Source organism: Balaenoptera borealis, assembly GCF_965194805.1.
Source record: "Balaenoptera borealis genome assembly, chromosome: 6".
Taxonomy (NCBI): Eukaryota; Metazoa; Chordata; class Mammalia; order Artiodactyla; family Balaenopteridae; genus Balaenoptera; species Balaenoptera borealis.
In genome coordinates, this window is record NC_138863.1 from 82,354,290 (window position 1) to 82,374,060 (window position 19,771).

The 19,771-nt window shown below is 34.4% G+C and overlaps 1 protein-coding gene across 25 annotated transcripts in view; it reads right to left on the reverse strand.

Moving 5' to 3' along the window:
• The window catches only part of MBD5 (methyl-CpG binding domain protein 5), a 412,237-nt gene that overhangs the window by 339,732 nt on the left and 52,734 nt on the right, over positions 1 to 19,771 (reverse strand). For 17 of the 25 annotated variants that reach the window (XM_082397223.1, XM_082397234.1, XM_082397221.1 and 14 more), the window contains 2 exons: positions 4,063 to 4,188; positions 2,390 to 2,487 (listed from right to left, as the gene is read on the reverse strand). The exons of 4 other annotated variants lie outside the window; for them this stretch is intronic. The gene's annotated coding sequence lies outside the window, so the exon portion shown is untranslated. Of the gene's footprint in view, positions 1 to 2,389; positions 2,488 to 4,062; positions 4,189 to 9,812; positions 9,896 to 14,193; positions 14,257 to 19,771 lie in introns of all 25 variants that reach the window. 4 more of the 25 variants (XM_082397215.1, XM_082397213.1, XM_082397233.1 and 1 more) reach the window with 3 other exon arrangements.

Genomic DNA, 19,771 nt, shown 5'->3' on the forward strand with positions numbered 1-19,771 from the left:
CAAAAATATATAAATTGGGAAAAGGTAAGCAGAGTTAAAATATTCTCTTCTAAGGTCTTTTTGTTTGGGTAGAGAGTAAAGGTATGTATATAATTTAAACAGTATATATGATAACATTTCTAGGGTAAGCAAGTATAACCTCCAAACCAGCAGGAAAAAAAATGAATGAGAAAAAAATAATGAAGAATGCACAAAGAAGTCAATAAAAGAAAGAAAGAAAGAGAAACAAAGAAATGATGGGAAAATAAATATACTAAATTAAATGGCAGAAATAAACCCCAATACATCAGTAATTACAATAAACGTAAATGGGCTGTATAGTCTAGTTAAAAGATAAAAATTGTCAGATTGGATTTTAAAAAATTTAGCTATATTGTTCTCTTTTCAAAAGATACATCCATAACATAAAAGTACAAAATGGAAAAAGATATTAATACAAATATCAAAATTATATTAATATAAGGAAAAAAGCATTACTAGAAATAAAGAGGAGCATTGTTAAATGATAAAAAGTTTAACAAAGTTGTACACAGCTAACGATCTCAAAATAATAAAGCAAAACTTGACAAGGAAAACTAAACAATGTAAAATGGGAGATTTATAGTTTAGCTTAGTAACTGAAAGGTCAAGAAGACAACATCATAAGAACATAAAAGATTTGAACAGTTACCCTTATCTAATGGATATATGTATAAAATGATACCCAGAGTTGTAAAATACACATTATTTTCAAGTACATTTCCAAAATAGAACATTTCAAAAGCTGATCACAAACTAGGCCACAAAAATAAGGCTCAGCAAATTAAATAATTGATAGTATACAAACCACATTCTTTAACAACAATGAGATTAAGATAGAATTTAATAACAAAAGGATAAGTAGAAATAATTCAATTGTTTTGAAAATAAGCAGCACACTTCTAAATAACTCGAAATGGAAATTGGAACTAAATATTCAGAACTAAGTGACAACCTAATATGAAAACCTGTGGTATATATGAAAATCAATAATTGAAGAGAATTCTATAACCTTAAATGCCTACTACGGAAAAGGACGAAAATTAGTGACCTGAGAATCCAATAAAACAGGCTTTATAAAAGAAACACAATAAACTTTTAAAAAAAAGAAAAAAACAGGAGTTGAAAAAAGCGAAGGACAAGAAATAATTAAAATAAAAAACCAGAAATTAATGAAATAGAAAAAAAAGATAAAATAGAGGTGACGGGAAAGCTAAAAGCTGACTTTCTGAAAAGCGTTAAAACTTCAAACCTCTGGATAGATTCAGCAAAAAGTTGTAAGGAAGAAAGGAAGAAAAAAAGGGAGGGAGGGAGGAAGCGAGGAAGAGAAGGAGGAAGGCAGGCATGCAGAAATAGCTAATGTCAGAAACTACATAACTACAGATGCTGCAGACATTAAAATAATAAGAGCATATTAAAACAGCTTCATGCCAATACATTTGAAGACAGATGAAATGAACAAATTAGAAAAATATAGCTTACTGCCACTGATTCAAGATTAAATAGAAAATTCTGAACATAACTACTAAAGAAATTGAATCAACAGTAAAAATCTCCCCACAAATAAAATTCCAGATTCAGCTGTACAATCAAAGGTGTTATCTAACCTCTATGATTCTTCGTTTACTTATTTATGATATCCCATATTATCTCACAAGTATTATACTATCTCACAAGCAATTTAATTTGAAGATTATATAAAAAAGTACATAAGGCAATCTGTGAACTCTAAGGTGTTACAAAAACTATAAATATTATTCACCCAATTTTAGATTAAAATCAGAAAGCCCATAACTTTAAAAATAGACACATTCCAAAGAATCTTCCACAAAGTCAAATTTTCTCCAGAAGGCAAATCTTATTTTGCTACTGCATCCACTAAATACCTAATGATACATTCTTTGGGAGGAAAACTGGCCACAAAATAATACAACTGCAAATTAAAAATGCTGAAAAAATTTAGAGTAACCTTTTCAAATAGTCAATATTGTGTGTTAAAAACTTACTGACAAAGTTACAAAATGTAATTTAAGTAGTAACTATTTTTTGTTTAGTGCAATAGGTTAAAGATCCAAAGAAACAAAATATTGCAGAATGGGATGAAGAAGCATAACAAGACAATGTTTCATGGGTAATGAGTTAATGCTTTTTCCTTGTGAAACATAACCTTCTATGAATGTATGCTTCATAAAATACCTATAAATCTATTCATATTCACCTTTTCATGTATGCCTTCATTCAACAAAGATGTTAGTGCCTACCAGGTATGAGGCACAAGTTTAGATGTTGAGGATACAAAGATGAAAAACACTGAAGCTCACAACAATTTTACAGTCCAGTGAAGGAGAGAGAGATATATAAAGAGAAGTACCTGAGTATGCACAGGATACTACAGATGTTCACAGAGGAGGTACACCTAATGCAAAATGAAAAGATCGGAGAATGTCCGCAGAAGGGATGACTTCTAAGCTGTATATGAGAGAAGAAATTAGAGTTAGCTAGGGGGAGACGGCTGGCCATTCCAGGAGGAGGGAACTCGGGCCACTGCTGTCACAGCTCCTCATACCCCCTCTTACAACCTCATCATGCATTAATATGTTATATTACACTGGTCAAGCATGGCACCTGTCACAAAAATTATTTCATAAAGAACAGGATTTTAAATTTACTATTGGATAATGCTAAAAATGAGCTTTAATAATGTGAGTTATATAATGTGTTTAAATTATTCTCCTAACTCTGGCAATATACCTTAAATTTATTTTGAAATCAAACTTTAGACATCCATGTTTGACTAAAATACAGTGAAATTAAAAAAAAAAAAATCATGCCCATCTTGTTTCAGTTTTCCATGCACTGGCATAGCTAGAAATTATAAGAAGCCAAGGGATGTATGACGGGATGGGAAAGCTGGGCGTATCTCTGGTCCAGAACAAAGAAAGGGCACTTCACTGAATTCTGAGGCTACCTTTCCAAACTATTCCATGTACTAACTTGCCACCTTAGTATGCAGCATGTATCAGAACGTCAACAGGTTGTGTGTTTTCCTGAAAAGGTTCCCTGAACTAAGGCCACTATCCTGGGCTCTTCTTCTAGGACTGACTGGCTTTGGGGATTGTTTCTTATACCACTACTTCTATCTTAACTTTTCTATGACTCCAGTAACATTTACCCATGAACCACTAAATTAAATATTAAAGTATTTTCAAGGCCATAATGTTTTCAATTACATTAATTTTGATCTCTGTAAGAAATGCACTCTACCATTAGGGATAGCTGTTACTCTGAAGAGGAAAAAAGTCACTGATGGAAAGCAAAATAATAGAAAGATCAAGTAGTAAGTAGCAACACACCTGGGGCTGTGTTTGGCTTTGGTACAGTAAAGAAAAAGTTGATAATGTACATTTTATTTTCTTCATGCTGCTTACATGGATATATGAGGAATTTATTCTAAGGCAACAGTCTGATTTCTCACAGAATGCTGTATTTTCTTACAGGAACTTATATTCTGATTAAATTTTTCCCATCTATCTTCTCTTGGTGAGTAGGAATGTTCTAGTCTTATACAACATAATAAATTATGCTTTTCATAGTTTCTTTTGTCTGCCTTTAAAATTTCTTTGATTTGCCAATGAACAGACTGTGAGCTCCTAGTAGGGCCAATGTTCTGTTCTCATAAGTCTTCTGCTTTGTAAATGCCTTATACAAACAATCCAGGTTTATATATTCAGCTAGCTGAATAAAACAAGCGATTCTGATCACTCACATAAATGTTACATCAAAATCAAAATATTCAGCTGAGAAATATTACCGAAAAACTATAGGTACTGATACTAAACTGAAAGAACTCAGCATTTGGAGTTAGACGGATCTGGCTAGAATCTTACTGTCACTACTATGTCACAGCTGTGTAACAGACAAGCTACTTAATTTTTTCTAGCCTTTTGCTTTCTTCTCTTGAAATAAAGAGAATAACATATACTCTTCAGAGGATTAAATGAGGTAACAAATGTACAGCAACTAGCAAAAAATAGTGGACATTACCATTTTCAACTCTGCTTTTTATCAAAGTAGATGGGGAGGTCTTTCTTAGGTCAGTGACTTTGAGATTTGGCTGAAGTAGATGAAAGCAATATCCTGTTTAACTTCATGCCCAGATCAACCTTGTTCCTACAATATTTTTGAGGCAGAAGAAAGGAGGATGGGATGGATTAGAACAGCAAACTTGAAAACAAGACTAGATACATGACTTTTAAACATTTTCCTTCTAATTTAATTCAGGCCCACCTGGATCACTTTAAATTGGAGGATTCTGTGAATGGATAAGATAGGCTAAGTGAAACAACAAAGAGCTTGATTTGCATTTATGGGTATGTATTATGTATGTATATAGAGATTGTTCAACATATTTGTGTATGTATATACACGCATGTGTGAGTACACACACATACCTTACAAAAACACACATAACACAAATCTACGCATGGGAAAATCAGGACCAAAGAAAAACAAAGAGAAATGTAATGAGTTGTAGTTTAAAATTTAACATCTATTTTTACTGAAAGAACACAATTTTTAAAAAGTTTAGTATTCAGTTTATATTATAGCTGAGGCTAGTAGTCAGTATAGTGAAATAAAATGAGGTTAAAAAAACAAACCCAACATTCTCCTAACCTAGCTAGCAAGCATAAAGATGGTAAAGTAGTACTGAAGTTCCTTTACTTAAATTTATTCTAGGTTCTGAAAGGATGCGCATTTAATTTCATTTATTTATATGTTTAAGGTGACAGCATACAAGCATTAGTTATATTGTAGTTTTATCTCTGTTTTAATTTTAAAACTTTGTTGATTTTTCTTCGAACCATGTCTAGCCTTTTCTGCTTTTGCACTTATCGGACACGATGGAACTACTAACATTTATAAAATACCTCAAAAGTAATGTCAAAGACATCGTGGATGAATAACCGACAGGTGAACTATAAAGGGAAATTAATGACTGTTACTGGTGCAGTGGAACATAGATTTGATCTTATTTGTGAACATTCTTAAGTGAGGAATATGCAAGATTGTACCTTCCAAAGATGCTAATCAATAAATCAATCCTTTCCCACATTCTCTTCTTACAATGTGACTGACACTCCTCCCACTGAGAGGTAGGTGGTATTTTCCCTTCCCTTCAACATGAGCCCATGACTGTTCTAACAAGTAGAATATGGTAAAGATGATTAGGTCACCTGAGGTTAGATCATAAAAAGTATATAAAACTTCCACCTAATTTTCTTCTTCTTGAGACACTTGCTTTTGGGTCCTGGTCCCCATGCTATGAGGAAACTCAAACTAGCCCATGAGGAGACCATACAAAGTAGTCCTTTTAGAGAAGAATTAATTCCCCAAGCCAACATCTGAAATTAATTGCTAAAAAGTTGAATGAACAATGACGCAGATGACTTTAGTTCTCACAGACTTCCAATCCTCAAGCTGGCCCCCAAACATCATGGAACTGAGACAAACCATCCCCACTATGCCCTGTCTGAAATCCTGACCCAGAATCTGTGAGTATAATAAATGTATGTTCTATCCCATTAATTTTGGGTAATTTGTTATGCACCATTAGATAACTGGAATAAGGTACTTCCATACATGCAAGGTTGAGACTCTGGCATTTGAGGCCTATGTGTAGAGGTTTGTACTTGTATGAAAATCTGAGTATATCTCTAATGATGGAGATGGGGAAGACAGGGGCGGTTAACATCTGATCCAATTTTCCCAGTCAATATATGGCTCTTGCTTTCTCTTGCCTTAGGGACATTCTATTCTATTCCCTCAGCCTGAACATTCATCCTCCCCTGTGACCCAACACTCACTCTGATCTTCACTTGGTAAATTCCTACTCTCCTCAAAGGTCTTAGGTCTTACATGAAATGTCACATTCTCCCAGAAGACTCATCTGACTGCTAAGGAATGGATTTAGGTGCCCCTTCTATTAGATTATAGTGAATTTATCACACTATATTCCAGTTATTTATCCCTCCATCCTACTAGCCTGTAAGCTCCTTGAGGGTAAGAACTTTCTTATTTACTACTGCATACCCAGCATCAAGTAGTGATGGATGATCAATTTTGATGATGATCAAAATCATTTTGATAAATGAGTATATGAATGAATGAATGCTTCTCTCTACCTCTACCCTGCTATAAAGGACTGAAAGGCAAGACCTTGGAAAGCTGGAGAAAGTAGATATTCAGAAATTGCAGTAGGTTAGACAGGAATGAACAAAGACACAATGAAGTTAGCAGCTAAAGTCATTGGGTCTGATGAATTTCAGAGACAAAACAGTCTCCATTCTGGTTTCAGAAAATTCTGCAAATCAGACTCAGTTCTCCCTCAGTTTGTCTTACCTTTCTCTCCTGGCATACGCTTTCATTTCCTCATGTTACCTTGGTTTGTAGACCCTCATGATAACCTCCAGAAATTCAAAATGTCCTAATTTATCCAGGTCTGCCATTAAAAATGCCCCATACTTAGGATCATACACCTGGCAGTTTTCAAGACAGTACTGATTTCATACATTTTTTTCTTTTCATTAATCTAAACATCAATCTACATGAAATAATATTATTATAAAAACTACCATATAAACGCATTCATGAATTGATAAAAGTGTAAGATGGATCCCGATTTTCTGGAGAGAAAAAAAGGACATCTGCCTAAATTATGCTCCAATTCTTGGAAGTTTTTGCTTCCATTCCTTAGTACTGATTTAAACTAAGTATTGATTTAATTGTAACAATTAACTCTAGAGTACAAATCACTTTATCCCTCCCCAGGGATTATCAACAGGAGATGAGGGACTTGTTTCCTTAAACAAATTACCCAGTAAAGAATTACTTTTGAGTTAGGAATATCTTTCAGCATTCATTGTCTACTGTATACTGTAGTGTATACAAAAAGTCTCTCACGGAGTACAAGTCTATGCTTTTTGCAGGCTTGTATATTTATCCCTCTTCCTCGTTGTCACCTACTAGGTAACTTCCTCTTCAAAAACTTCTTTCATTTTTTAATCCCCTTGCACCTGGCTCATAGGCTTTTATTTTTACCCCAAAGTTGCAATCAACCAGAGTAACCACAATATGCTACATTAATAACCCCATACTTATCTTCCATTTCTTGATTTTTCTTAGTGATTCAATCAACCATTTTTTTCCATGGACATGCCCCAGATGTCATTACTGCTCTACCCTCAAAATAATAAATTTAGACATTCTACTCTCTGACCATGACCTCCCAACATCCCAGCATTCTCTTCTAATTACAACCCAATATATATACATTCTCAAGGCAAGTCATCTCCAAAGTAGGAACTGTAAGACAATTGTAAGACAAGTATCTTACAATACACTTGTAAGACAAGTGTAAGACAAGTGTAAGACAATCCTGTAGAGTACAGGAAGACAGTCTTAGAACTTTTTAATCTTTCATTATTTATATTTTATATTTTTATAGTTTATATTTTTGCAGAACATATAAAGTAGGTTGCAGGTTATACAAAGTAGATTTTATTATACTTATGTAATTTAATATATTTTTAATAAGCTTTATATAAAGTATATGAGCATACAGGTAAATACATATATTTTATAAATACATATATACATCAGTGGTATGTGTTAAAAAATTGAAGACCATTTCATTGGCTACTTTCTACCTTTTGTTCTTTCTCTTTACTGCTTTCCCTACTCTGTTTTTATTGCATTGTACATCACTTAAGCCACTCCCCTGTCAATATATTCAATTCCCCTGCCCCACTGTCCTTCCATTGTATCTGGGTTCCTGAGTGCTTCAACAGAAAAATTAGAAAATATAAAACTCTACAGCTAGTGGCCACCATAAATCCTTGGCAAGCACCCTCAGTTTGGGCCTCAATGATGCCTGGTAATCCTATTAGCTTTTCCTCTTTAGCTCTCTCAACCTCCCTAGTGATTGTTGCAAACATTCATCACTTCTCTAAAAACTCTGTCCTTACCAGCTCTTCCCTCACTCCCAGCAGAGCATATAAAGTGCTGGTTAATAGGAAAAAAAAAAAAAAATCACTGCCCTTAGATGAGATGAGAACTCAGCTCCCTCAATTTTCTACCACCAATGCTATTGCTACCACTATTCATAGATTTCCAACATTTCTTCTTCCTTCCTCTTAGTATGGAAAGGTATTTCTTTCCGTGCTCTGGTTTTTTAGTCTCACTCCTCTTACCTGTTTATCATTTCTGTTACTAATTTGTTCAGTCTCTCTATTACCCTTAGCAGTTAAACATGCTTAAGTCTCTCCCATTATTAAAAGAGCTCTCCTCCAGTCTCAGGTTCTCTCCAGCTAGTACCCTTTTTTTCTCCTCCTTTTTTACAATCAAACTCCATACAAGAGTGGAGACATCAACTGTCTCCTTTTCTCCACCTCTCACTTACTACTCAATTACAGCAACTAGGCTTCCATTACCATTAATTTAGGTCATTAATTAATATTTATATTGGCAAATTCAATGACACTTTCTGAACGTTATTTTTCATTGCTTCTCAGGAGCTTTTGACTCAGCTCTTTCTTTGTCTTGGAGACACCAAATAGTTTTCCACCTATCTCACCGACTATTTGTTCTCTTCACCATCAGTGGTTCTCAACTTTGGCTGAATCACTGGGGAAGCTTTTGAAACATAGGATATCTCAGGACACATCAAGACTAACTGAATCACAATCCCTGGAGTGTGGAGCCTAGGTACCACATTTTTAGAAACCTCATTAGGTGATTTAGACACAGTGTGAAAATTAAGAACCTCTGTCTTAAATGTTGTCCACAGGGCTCTAGCACAGGCCCTCTTTCCTTCTTACAGTATGCATGTACAAACTCACCTACTCTTGTGGCTTAAGTTATGATCTATATGCTGATAAATCCCAAATCTGTATCTTCAGCTCAGATCTCTCTTCTGATTTCTAGACCTATATATGTATTCAAACCTTTCATTCACACAGAAACACTCTGATGGTTTATATGTTTGTATGTCTCGAACTCAAAATATCTCATACTAAATTAATCACTCCCCATCCCCCAAATAACTCGCTTATTACTGTTCTTCCAATGAACTACTAAATTCCAACAACTATAACTCTTAAATATCTCTCCAATCTATTACTTTCTATCCCTAGTCTTCCTACAGGTCACCATCATTGCTTAACTGGACTGATACTAGAGATTCTTAACTGGCCTCGCACCTACAATCTTGCTCTCCTTCAATCCATACTCTTCACTGCAACCAGAATGATTTTTCTGAAATGCAAACTTCATTACATTACTCTGCTCACATTGCTCAAACTTTATCATGCTTTAAACCTTCCAGTGGCTTCTCCTCGCCTTCAGAATAATTTTTAAATACCTTAACACATGAATGTGCCCCTGCCTGCCCTCCCCCTACATTCAAGGCTCAAATACTGAATTTCCAGTTCTTTGAAGGGTCATCCTTCTCTCTCCTCTAAGAACTGGTACAAGATTATTCCTACCTGAAATAATTTTTCCATGTCTTTACTGGTCTAGGTAACTACTTATTTTTCAGGTCTCAATTTAAATGCCACAGCTTCCAGAGACACCTTTCCTACGTCCAGTCTGTGGTATAGGCCAGTGGCAGAGCTAGTGCTCAACAAATAGTCAAATGTACCTCCTCTGCATTTTCTAGCATGCCTTCCAGTAAGGTTGGGGGAATGAGGTTGATTTCTGGCCAGTAAGATGAGAGGAAAAAGAAGTAAACAACTTACAGGACTGTCCTTAAAAATGTCCAATTCTCTACCTTCCTACTTCCTCTGTCATGACACCTGAAGAAGCTACCTGAAGAAGCCACCTGAAGAAGCAAGATGGAGGAGAAATGCCTGATATAAACTGGATATTACTTGTGTGAAAAGCAAATTCCTTGTGTAATAAATTACTGAGATATCTGGGTTAATTTGCTACCAAGATTAACCTAGCCTACACTTACTAATAACAATACAGGGCTTCTGTTATATACTCCCACAGGACTCCTTTACTACCTAGCATAGTTTGTTATTGCTTACCTGTCTGCCCAGATAAGACTCTTAGCATTTTAAGGAAAAGTTTTGTGCTTCTCCTGTTCCCAGCCTTATGTCTAGAATGTAGCATAGTGCTTGAAACTTACAAGGCATTAAGAAAATATTTTGGTACATGAATGAACGGATCAATATAACCTACTTTGTTTAGTAGAATACTGTAGTACCACCAGTTTGAATTTGTAAGTAATACTATATACCAGATATTTTATCTGCCAGTATTTTTTCTGTATCTTTTACTTTTAGTTAAAAGCAGCTATATATATTTTGTATCCTGTTTTAATTTTTTTCACTAAACATGAGGATGTACCTTTGTTATTACAAATTCATCATAAACATCATTTATAATGAGTACATAATAATCCTTTATATTTAAATATTGTCATGTACCTAAACATTTCCTGTTCATGGACATTTAGGCAGTTTCCTGCAAACAATTTCAGATGCAAGATAGTTTCTATCCTTGTTCAACTCACCTTTTGAATAATTTCTCTCACATTTTAAAGGTTTCATTTTCTTTTATACTGTAGTTTCCCTCAAAGCTAGAATTTTGTCTTAAAATTCTTATACATTTATGGTATGCCTTACTAGATGCCTTGAATTGAAAAAACATTGATAGTATGTATCGATTAAGTTTTTAATGGGGAAAAATTGAAGCTATCAATTCCAAAACAAAGGGTACTACCAGAGATTGCATAAATAAGACATCTAAAAAAACAAAATATAAACCCAATTATACTACAATTAAGAGGAACATAACAGAAATGGAGACATAGCACTGACTCTGATGATTCTCTTGTTCTTCCTCCACTCCACCGTAATTCTCCAAAGATAAATGAAATTTTGATTCTAAGGACAGTAAGAGCCAAGGAAAGCACAATGCCTGGCATCAGTAGATCCAAGCTCAAGTTCTGGCCACTTCATTTAGTAGTTGCATGGCCTTATGCATAATCTCTCTGTAATTATATTATTTTTGAGAGAGGTGTATCTCTTTCTACAGCAGAGTTTCTCAGCCTAACACTACTGATATTTTTGGACTGGATAACTCTTTGTTGTTGGGGGCTGTCTTGTGCACTGTAAGATGTTTAGCGCAGCATATCTGACCTCTACCCACTAGATGCCAGTAGTAATATCTTGCTACTCTCAGGTGAGGACAATCAAAAATATCTCCAAACATTGTGCAATGTGCCATGAGGAGCTGAGAACCACTGCTTTAAGATAAGGAAGAACAATACTTTATAGTTCTATAGCTTTTTCAGCAATTTATCCCCCATTTTTTCCAGAACATCTAACAAATTACCAGGTTAAATGTTTATAGTCTGTCTGCATCATTTTCCTTTTCCTTCTCTGTTCTCTTGTAATTAGCTTTTAAACAGTCAAAAGCATATCAAAGAAAGAAAAGGAAAAGAGTAAATGTTAAACTGATTATACAATTTGTCCTGGGGTAATTAAAATTTGATAATATTGCTCTTTTAACTCTTAACAATATTTCAATGACTTTTCTATATTCTCTTTTAAGAAGAAAAGGGTACTTCAATTTCCCTTCTCCCACACATGGTGGCTTTATAGCTCAGGGATCCCAATTAACATTTAACACTTGCAAACACTGAAAAACACCTGAAACTGCTTCTTCACTCTGAAATTTTTTTTTCCAACTCTGTTGAAGGTAGCAAGAATACTTCAAAAATAATCTAACTCAAATTAATGGTATTAATTTAAAAATGAGTATTATGCATGGAGACATATATTGCTCATAAGTAATTTGTATTTATACTATTCCACACACTCTCAAAACACTTTATAAATGTTAAATCTAATTATTAAATGCTCCCACCTTTCACAAGAAAGGAATAAATTTTAAGCACCTGAAAATAAAGTCTTCAAATAAAAGTATTTCTTTAAAATACACCCTATATTACTAAAGCACTTTAATACTAAATAAATCAAGTGTACTTTTCACTCAAATACAGATTGCATATGTATTAAAGGGATTAAATAATGCAACCAATAATATAAAATATGACAGGCGGTCAGCTATAAATCATTTCCCAGCAATTACATTTAATTTTGTATTCCCTTCAAGATCTAATGTAAAAATAACATAAGGAAGTAGTTTTAATTTCTAAAGCAATAGAATATGGGGAAATTTGTTCACTCTCAAATACTTCTTTAAATAATGTTATCTTAATATTCACTGTGTTCTTTCAAGACTTTGAAAATGAACATTTCTATGACAAACAACATTTTCCCACCTGTTAAAAAGAGTTGCTGAATCTGGATTTCTTAATTGTGATCCAACATTTTCAAGTGATTAGGCATATGCTGAGAGTAATGTTAACCTTTTAACTATATTTAGTGAAGAAAGAGTATAACTTGTGGTAATTTCATTTTTCATTTATTATTTATACCCTGCTAGCTTCCAGTAATGTTTTAAGATGATTCACCTGGTCTTTTACACTGGCGTTACGAGGCATCATCCAATGGTAGAAAAAGCACTGGCTTTGGAAACAGACACACTTAGGTTTGAAGCCTGTCTCTGGCACAGTACCCATGGAATTTTGGTCAAGTCACTTATCTTACTCTCTGAATAGCAGATTCTATACCTATTAGCTCTGATACTTGTATGTACCTGGCTTGTGGCTGCCATTCCATAAGTTACATTTCTTCCTCTTCAAAAATGGTTAGACTTTTAGAAAATTAAGCATATTATTTTTTATAATATTCTCTTCTAGATCAAAAAAGATAAGGCTTTGGTACTGTGCCTGATAGAAAAAACATCAATATCTCAAAATATCAATGCAGATGCCATTCTGGATTCATTCTTTTTTTTGAACTACTTTATATGTACTCATACCACTAAACTTAGCTGAACACTACTTAATGGGTACATATGAAAATGACAGTAGAAATCAATATTTCAAGACAGATAAAATTTAAGTGGGATTGTGAAAATATTTTTATGTCCCTGAGTAAACCTTCAGTTTAGAGCAATGGGCTTCAAATACAGGGCTCTGTACTTAATTTTCCTTCTAAGATCTAGAGGAGATACTAGATTATACTACTCCTTAGAATGCCAATGCACTTCTTTGATCAAGCTTTGTCTGCAACTTATTAAAAATTTAATTACTCTTTGGAGCAGCTGGTCTCTGTTTTAATAAAAAACAGACTGCGAGGTCCCACCTCCAGAGTTTCTGATTCAATAGGTCTTGGGTAGGTCCTTGGAATTTGCTTTTCTATCAAAGTCCCAGGTGATGCTGATGCTGCTAGCCAGGTTATTTTAGCAGGCTATGAGAACCACTGGTCCAAATATCTCTAAATCTATATTATTCCTAGTTTTCTGTAATCTGAATAATCTGTTATATTTTCTAGACACAATTCATTCATTTATTCCTACAGCTATTTCTTGGCTAGGCTGTTTAAGGTTCTGGTGATTAAGTGGTGAACAAGATAGACAAGGTTCCTGCTCTCATGGAGCTTACACTCTATTAGTTAGGGGGACAATAAATACATAAATAAACAGAAAAATACAGGATAGTAGTAAGTGCCATAAACAGAATTAAAACAAGGTAATGTGACTTGAGTGATTTCTTTAGATTTGGTGGTGGCTGGAGAAGACTTTTCTAAGGAGTTAACATTTAAGCTGAGATCTGACTAACAAGAGCCACCTATGGAAAGACTGAGAGAACATTCTAGGTAGAGGGAACAACTTGTGTAAATGTCCTAAAGGAGAAACAAGTTTGGTGTGTCAAGAAATAGGTTAATTGGGATTGCAAATGAGGGTAGATAGATACTCAGGGGCCAAGTCAATCACATAGTATCATTTGGGATGGGGTAAATAGTTTGGAGAGTTTTCTGTAAGCGAAGACCTCCAATACACCATACTGAAAAATTCTGCCATTGGAGTACACATAATGAATACTGTAATTAATCTGATGGCATTGTATCTGTAAGAAAAGGTCTCACTGTCTCACTATATAATAATAGAATATACCACTAATTGGTCAAAGGATAGTAGGCATGGTCTAAAAAATTTAGGGCTAAAAACAAAAGTCAAAGGCTCAGAAGGCTCTGTTACCTATTAGCCACGTGATCAAGGACATGGTAAAATCTTCAGTTCTCTGGATCTCAATTTCCTCATCTATAAAAGGGAATAGAGTAAGTATCTCTAAAACTGTTATGAAGATTAAACAAGATAATGAATATATAATACCCAGTAATTACCCATTATTTTGTGGGTACTTAATAAAATGTTATTCCAGATCAGTCTCTTCTGCTCTTCCAGATAAATTCATCAGCTCAAAGCAATGAAAGAAGAATAGAAACATGCTAAGTTTTCAAGAAAACTCTTTCTTTTGTATCTGAATTTCCATAGCTTCAACTTCCTAATAATCCCATATCATTTAGTGTCTGTGTCTGAATGTTTAAATGTTACAAAATAATAAACCTAAGAATAGCATGTATTTTAAATCAACGTACAAAAACCTATACACCAAATAAATGTTGCTCTATTCAAAGTACAGGATTACAGGGACTTCCCTCACGGTCCAATGGTTAAAACTCCATGCTCCCACTGCAGGGGGCATGGGTTTGATCCCTAGATCCCCAGTCGGGGAACTAAGGTCCCACATGCCACAGGGTGCGGCCAAAAAACCCCAAAAGACAAAAAACAAAGTATAGGATTACAGGGCTACATTGTTCCGAATAGCTTTGAACCTTCTCTTCTAGAACTACTATACAAATCTATTTAAAAGCCCAACAGAATTCTACTGATTTTAAACTTTCACTTGTTTTTGACCAAGAAACAAAGCACAAAAACAAAACTTTGCTTATTAGACATTACTCAGAAAGACAGTTGCTTGTTAATTCAAACTTAGCCCTCAAAAAATGACTGATAATACAGATAACATTCAAAATGATGTCACACTGTTTAGACAACCTAAGGAGTTCCAAAAGTATTTAAGCAAAGCAACAGCACTGAAATAAGTACATAGCCTCTCATACGATTACTTTCTAAGAAAAGATACTTGTTTGCATGGAAAGTTTCTAGGAAATTCGTTTAAAAGCAGTGTACTAATATGTACATTATGTGTATACGTACAGGACAGAGTGAAACTGGGAAATCATTTACAGGAAAAGGTACTAATGGGTGTATTCCTTAGGAAACTGACTTGTCATATAAACTAATAATCTGCAAGAAAATAAAAGGTCATGATGGACAAGAAGCCATGCTTCTAGCTTTCCTAACTTCTTGGTAGTAGTGCTCTAATATTCTTTCTTCCTGGTGTCAGTTACTTAATAGCTTACCTATCATGTAGTTTTGAATAAAAACTTTTTTATGAAAGGAAAATTGAAAGACAGAGAAGAGTTAAGTGGATAGTTCCAAATTAAAGACAAAGGTAAAGTGGTACATAAGAAAGAAGGGAAAATAGTCGCATTACTTCCAAATAAACATGAGAATTACAGATGGTATAAATGGAAAAGGATTAGGCAGGGCAGTTCCTAAAGTCTAAAGATGAAAAGAATGATAGGGAAGCCAGAAGAAGCAAAAAGAACTCCATCTCCACCCTGCATCCTGTTGGTTAAAGGAGCCTTTAGCAATGGTCTGGGCCTGTTGGAATTGCTACTCTCACTGCATGATGGGATAAGTGAGACTCAGAAGTCACATGAAGGCTGCAGTAGTAGGGGTGTGTTTATGTTTGAGGACTGGCCAAGATGGAGTAAAGGAGATAGGTTCAATCTAAAAATATTTTATATAGAAACACTGCTAATATTATGCCTTAAATACACTATGGATTGATTAAAGGGACATAATACCACCAAGCATAACCACCAGGTAAAACAGCATTTCTATGATAAACAGATTCTGAGTGACAAAACTGATATACAAATTACAGACTGCCTGTATTACTCTCTTCAGGATGATGAGGCCTGTCATAGTTAACAGTTACTAAGTATGTGACCCCAGGGTCACATGACTAAAACTACTAACAGACACAATACCTCTCACTCAAAACCACTGGGGCTAGCAGAATTTCAGCACTGATATATATGTATTTTTTTCTTAAATTTTAGAAAGGTAATATAGTGCATATAGTATATATGGTGTGACATCCCCAGAGGTGACTGGGGCAGCACCTGAGAATCAAACACATAAATATTTCTGCAGTAAAATATAGCAATATTCACATATGGGAAACATAAAGCCTACAAATAGCCTCACATAAACTCAGTTCTGGATTTGCCACCAACTGAGTTAAGTTCAAGTCAGATTTTGCTGCCTTAACTAAATACACTTTTACTTAATTTTTTATTTAAAAAGTGTGAGTTCCCTCCCTCCCCCCTCTGAACTTTTTAAAGTTCAGAATTATAGATAAGGGACTATGGACACATATCAGTATCTGCAAATGTTACTCTCTCAACGTGATCCATGGTCACCTTTAAAAAAGAAAATTTGGGGGGCTTCCTAACTAGCTAAAGACTATGTGACAATAGCCAAAAAGCTTTTAAAAGCCCTGGATATCAGAAATTGTTCTAGTGCCCAAGGAATCTTGCAAAGGTTTCAAAAGGCTGAGGTAATAACAACAGTTTCTCTTGGACTGGATGTTAGAAAATGCCATTATTCAAAATATGAGATTTAGATTAGCTTCTCTGCCACAATCAACAATAATTACTATAATAATTATAACAGTGATGTGGGAAACCTTGCTTTACACTGGCTGCCAAGAAAACCAGCCATTCCTTGTTTCCTCACACTCAAGCAGAAATGCCCTGAACCTGGACAGTGTTTCTTAACCCTGCCCTTGTTTCAGTGGTCAGGACCTGCTGCTACTCAGACCAAATACATTTTTGTGACGCAGAGGATCCATCCCTGCGTCAATCTGCCTAGTGTTTTCTTCTCCCTCCTTCCTACTGATCCCTCTTCTGCCAGCTTCTTAGTAGCTGGAACCTACTCACTTCTGCTTTCAGGGGCTTCTCTGACTTAAAATTAGACTCCACCTTCTATTATTTGAGAATTTATATTCTCTCCAGGGTAGCTAATTTTCTGCTTGAAGCTCTGTGTTTGCAGAGACCTTCATTATCTGTCACCTCTTATCAGCCTAAATCAGCTTTGGTCCCAGGCTTCTCTTGGCCTGCCACATCCTGTGCCATTGGTAGGAAAAGAAATGCTGTTACTCTTCTGAAAGTATTGGTTTACAGTTATAAAATATGTACTCCTTCTATGTTTTCTCTTCTTCACAGATCTCCCCATCAACTTCCATAATCAAATACAATGGAAGCCATTAGCCAAATATTTTGAAAAAAGACAAAAACGTCATATTAGAAAAAAAAGAACAAATTTAAAGACAATCAAAAATGTTTAATACAACTCTTTAAAAACCCACTGTCATTAACAGTGTCAATTCTCAACCAAATAAATAAGGAAAAATGATGGCAACAAGAAAATGCTATTAGTTGGAGATGGAGGACAGGGGAGTGGATTGTTTGAGAATGAGAGAAAAAGGCCTCAGGGGGGGGAAAAAAATCAGCCACCATTAAATGGCAAAAATATTCTATAAATAGTAACAAGATAACCTGTATTTACATAATGGCTTTCTTCCAAAGAATTCATGGTGATGTATTTTTTTAAAGTGAAGACAATTTTTTCTTAAAGAAGATGAGCCAATATAGGGTAAGCTTGAATCACTCTTAAAAGTATATATTTGCACAGTGAAGGTTAATCACTTGGTTCTAAAAAACAAAACAAAAAACACAGACTATTAAAGACATTGTTTTTTAATCTGCGACAAAGACTTTAATAGGCCCAAGTTTCCACTGAAAGATCAATGTAACATGATGAAAAATTAATACATACTGAAATAATGACTTGGAAATCAACAAACATTATACTGAAATATTTAAATATTTTAAAAAGTTATATTTTAAGAGGTAGAAAATAAGGGAAAATATTAACTAAGATCTGTCAAAATTGTTTTATTTATTCAATGGCTATTGTAATACAGTATCTTTTGTTTTATATGTCCTTGTTTTGGGAATATTTTAAATTCTAGTTGGGTGAATTTTATAATCCCAAAATAAAGATGAAGCTTCAGTTAGGCATGTCACAGGGAGTTGGTGGCATCTTACATGAGAAGAGAAGCATGGAAAAGGTTAGTTAGTTAAGTGATTTGCCCAATATTAATGGCAAAACGAGGCAGAGATCTTGTTATTTGACTTCAAGTCCAATGCTTTTAAGTACTACATAAATCTGTATTCTATAAAATGAAACTAAGTATTAAATTGCAAACAGGCAAAAAAAGACTTCATATAGTATTTCTAAGCCAGGTTTTCAATTTTTTTGTGCAATCTTTATCTAGCAGAAAAAAGTTTCCTGATAGCGAAAATGTGAAGGATTAAAAAATATTTTTTATAAATGATATAAACAATGGATAAAAAGAGAAATATTTCAATAAGGGCATGGTAGAATACAGGGCCTTGATTGGGACGCTCTATATCTAATTTTTGGGTGAAATATGTTAAGTGAATATTATAAAGTGAAAAATATACAAAATATACTTGGGGGGAAGCATGTATGATATCTTTTCATCTTCTCATTTAAAACATTTTTAACAAAGTATGTTTAGTGACTCTCAATCAAGCAGAGGTTGATTTAAAATCATAAATAATATTAATATGCAATCAATCCTTTTACAAAAATATTTTCCACTTGAGAGTATTTCCCAATGTTTCAAAAGTCATATTCTCTTTCATAATCAAAATCAACCAACCAAAAAGTGGCTTTGTGAATATGGTTATATCTTGATTTTTGAAACAAAATTCCTTAACATATTACAGAGCAGATATACTGGATGGATGGTTAGTAAGAGCAAAGGGGCAACACAAATTTTATACATTTGACTTTTAATTTCACTTGTGGTGGAAATCAGCAAATATGAGCAATAACAGAGTTCAGATTCTGGGACTGAACAGACTTGGATTTGAACCTCCACTCTCTCACACAGTGCCTGAATAACTATGGCCATTGACTTCTTTGTGCCCATTTCTTCATAAATTTGTTGTGAGAATCATAGGAAATCATGCCTAAATGGCCAAGAAGAACATTGGTTACAATTATTAACAAGATTTTTATAGGGGATAACCTACTCATTTTGTTGGAAACATGCCAAATGGTCTTGAAATTATGCCGAGGCTACCAGCAAAAAGGTAAGATTATCTTATTCCTTTTTGGGTTGCAAATGCACAAGACAGTTATGTAATAAAAACCTACTTCTCCTGAAATCACATGCAGATTAAGGAATGCAAGTATAACAATTGTATAAGTATGAGGTTAATGTTTAATCCTTCAACTGGATAGAAAACTCCGTAAGGTTTCGGACCATGTTTGTTTCTTTTACCACTTACACTAATACCTAGCACAGCTCTGGTGCATGGTAGTGGACTCAGTAAATATCTGTTGAATGAATAAGTAAATGAATGAGCTAATGTCAATCAGAGAAGATACAGAAAGGCCAAAAAATGAATAATGGGAAATATGACCATCTGAGATGAAGAACAATCAACAATGAGATGCTGGTGGTCCTGGGAAAATGGCAAAGACCTGAGGAGTTTAGAGAACCTATGAGAGTCTAAAGGAATAAAGAGACTTGAAGGAAGCT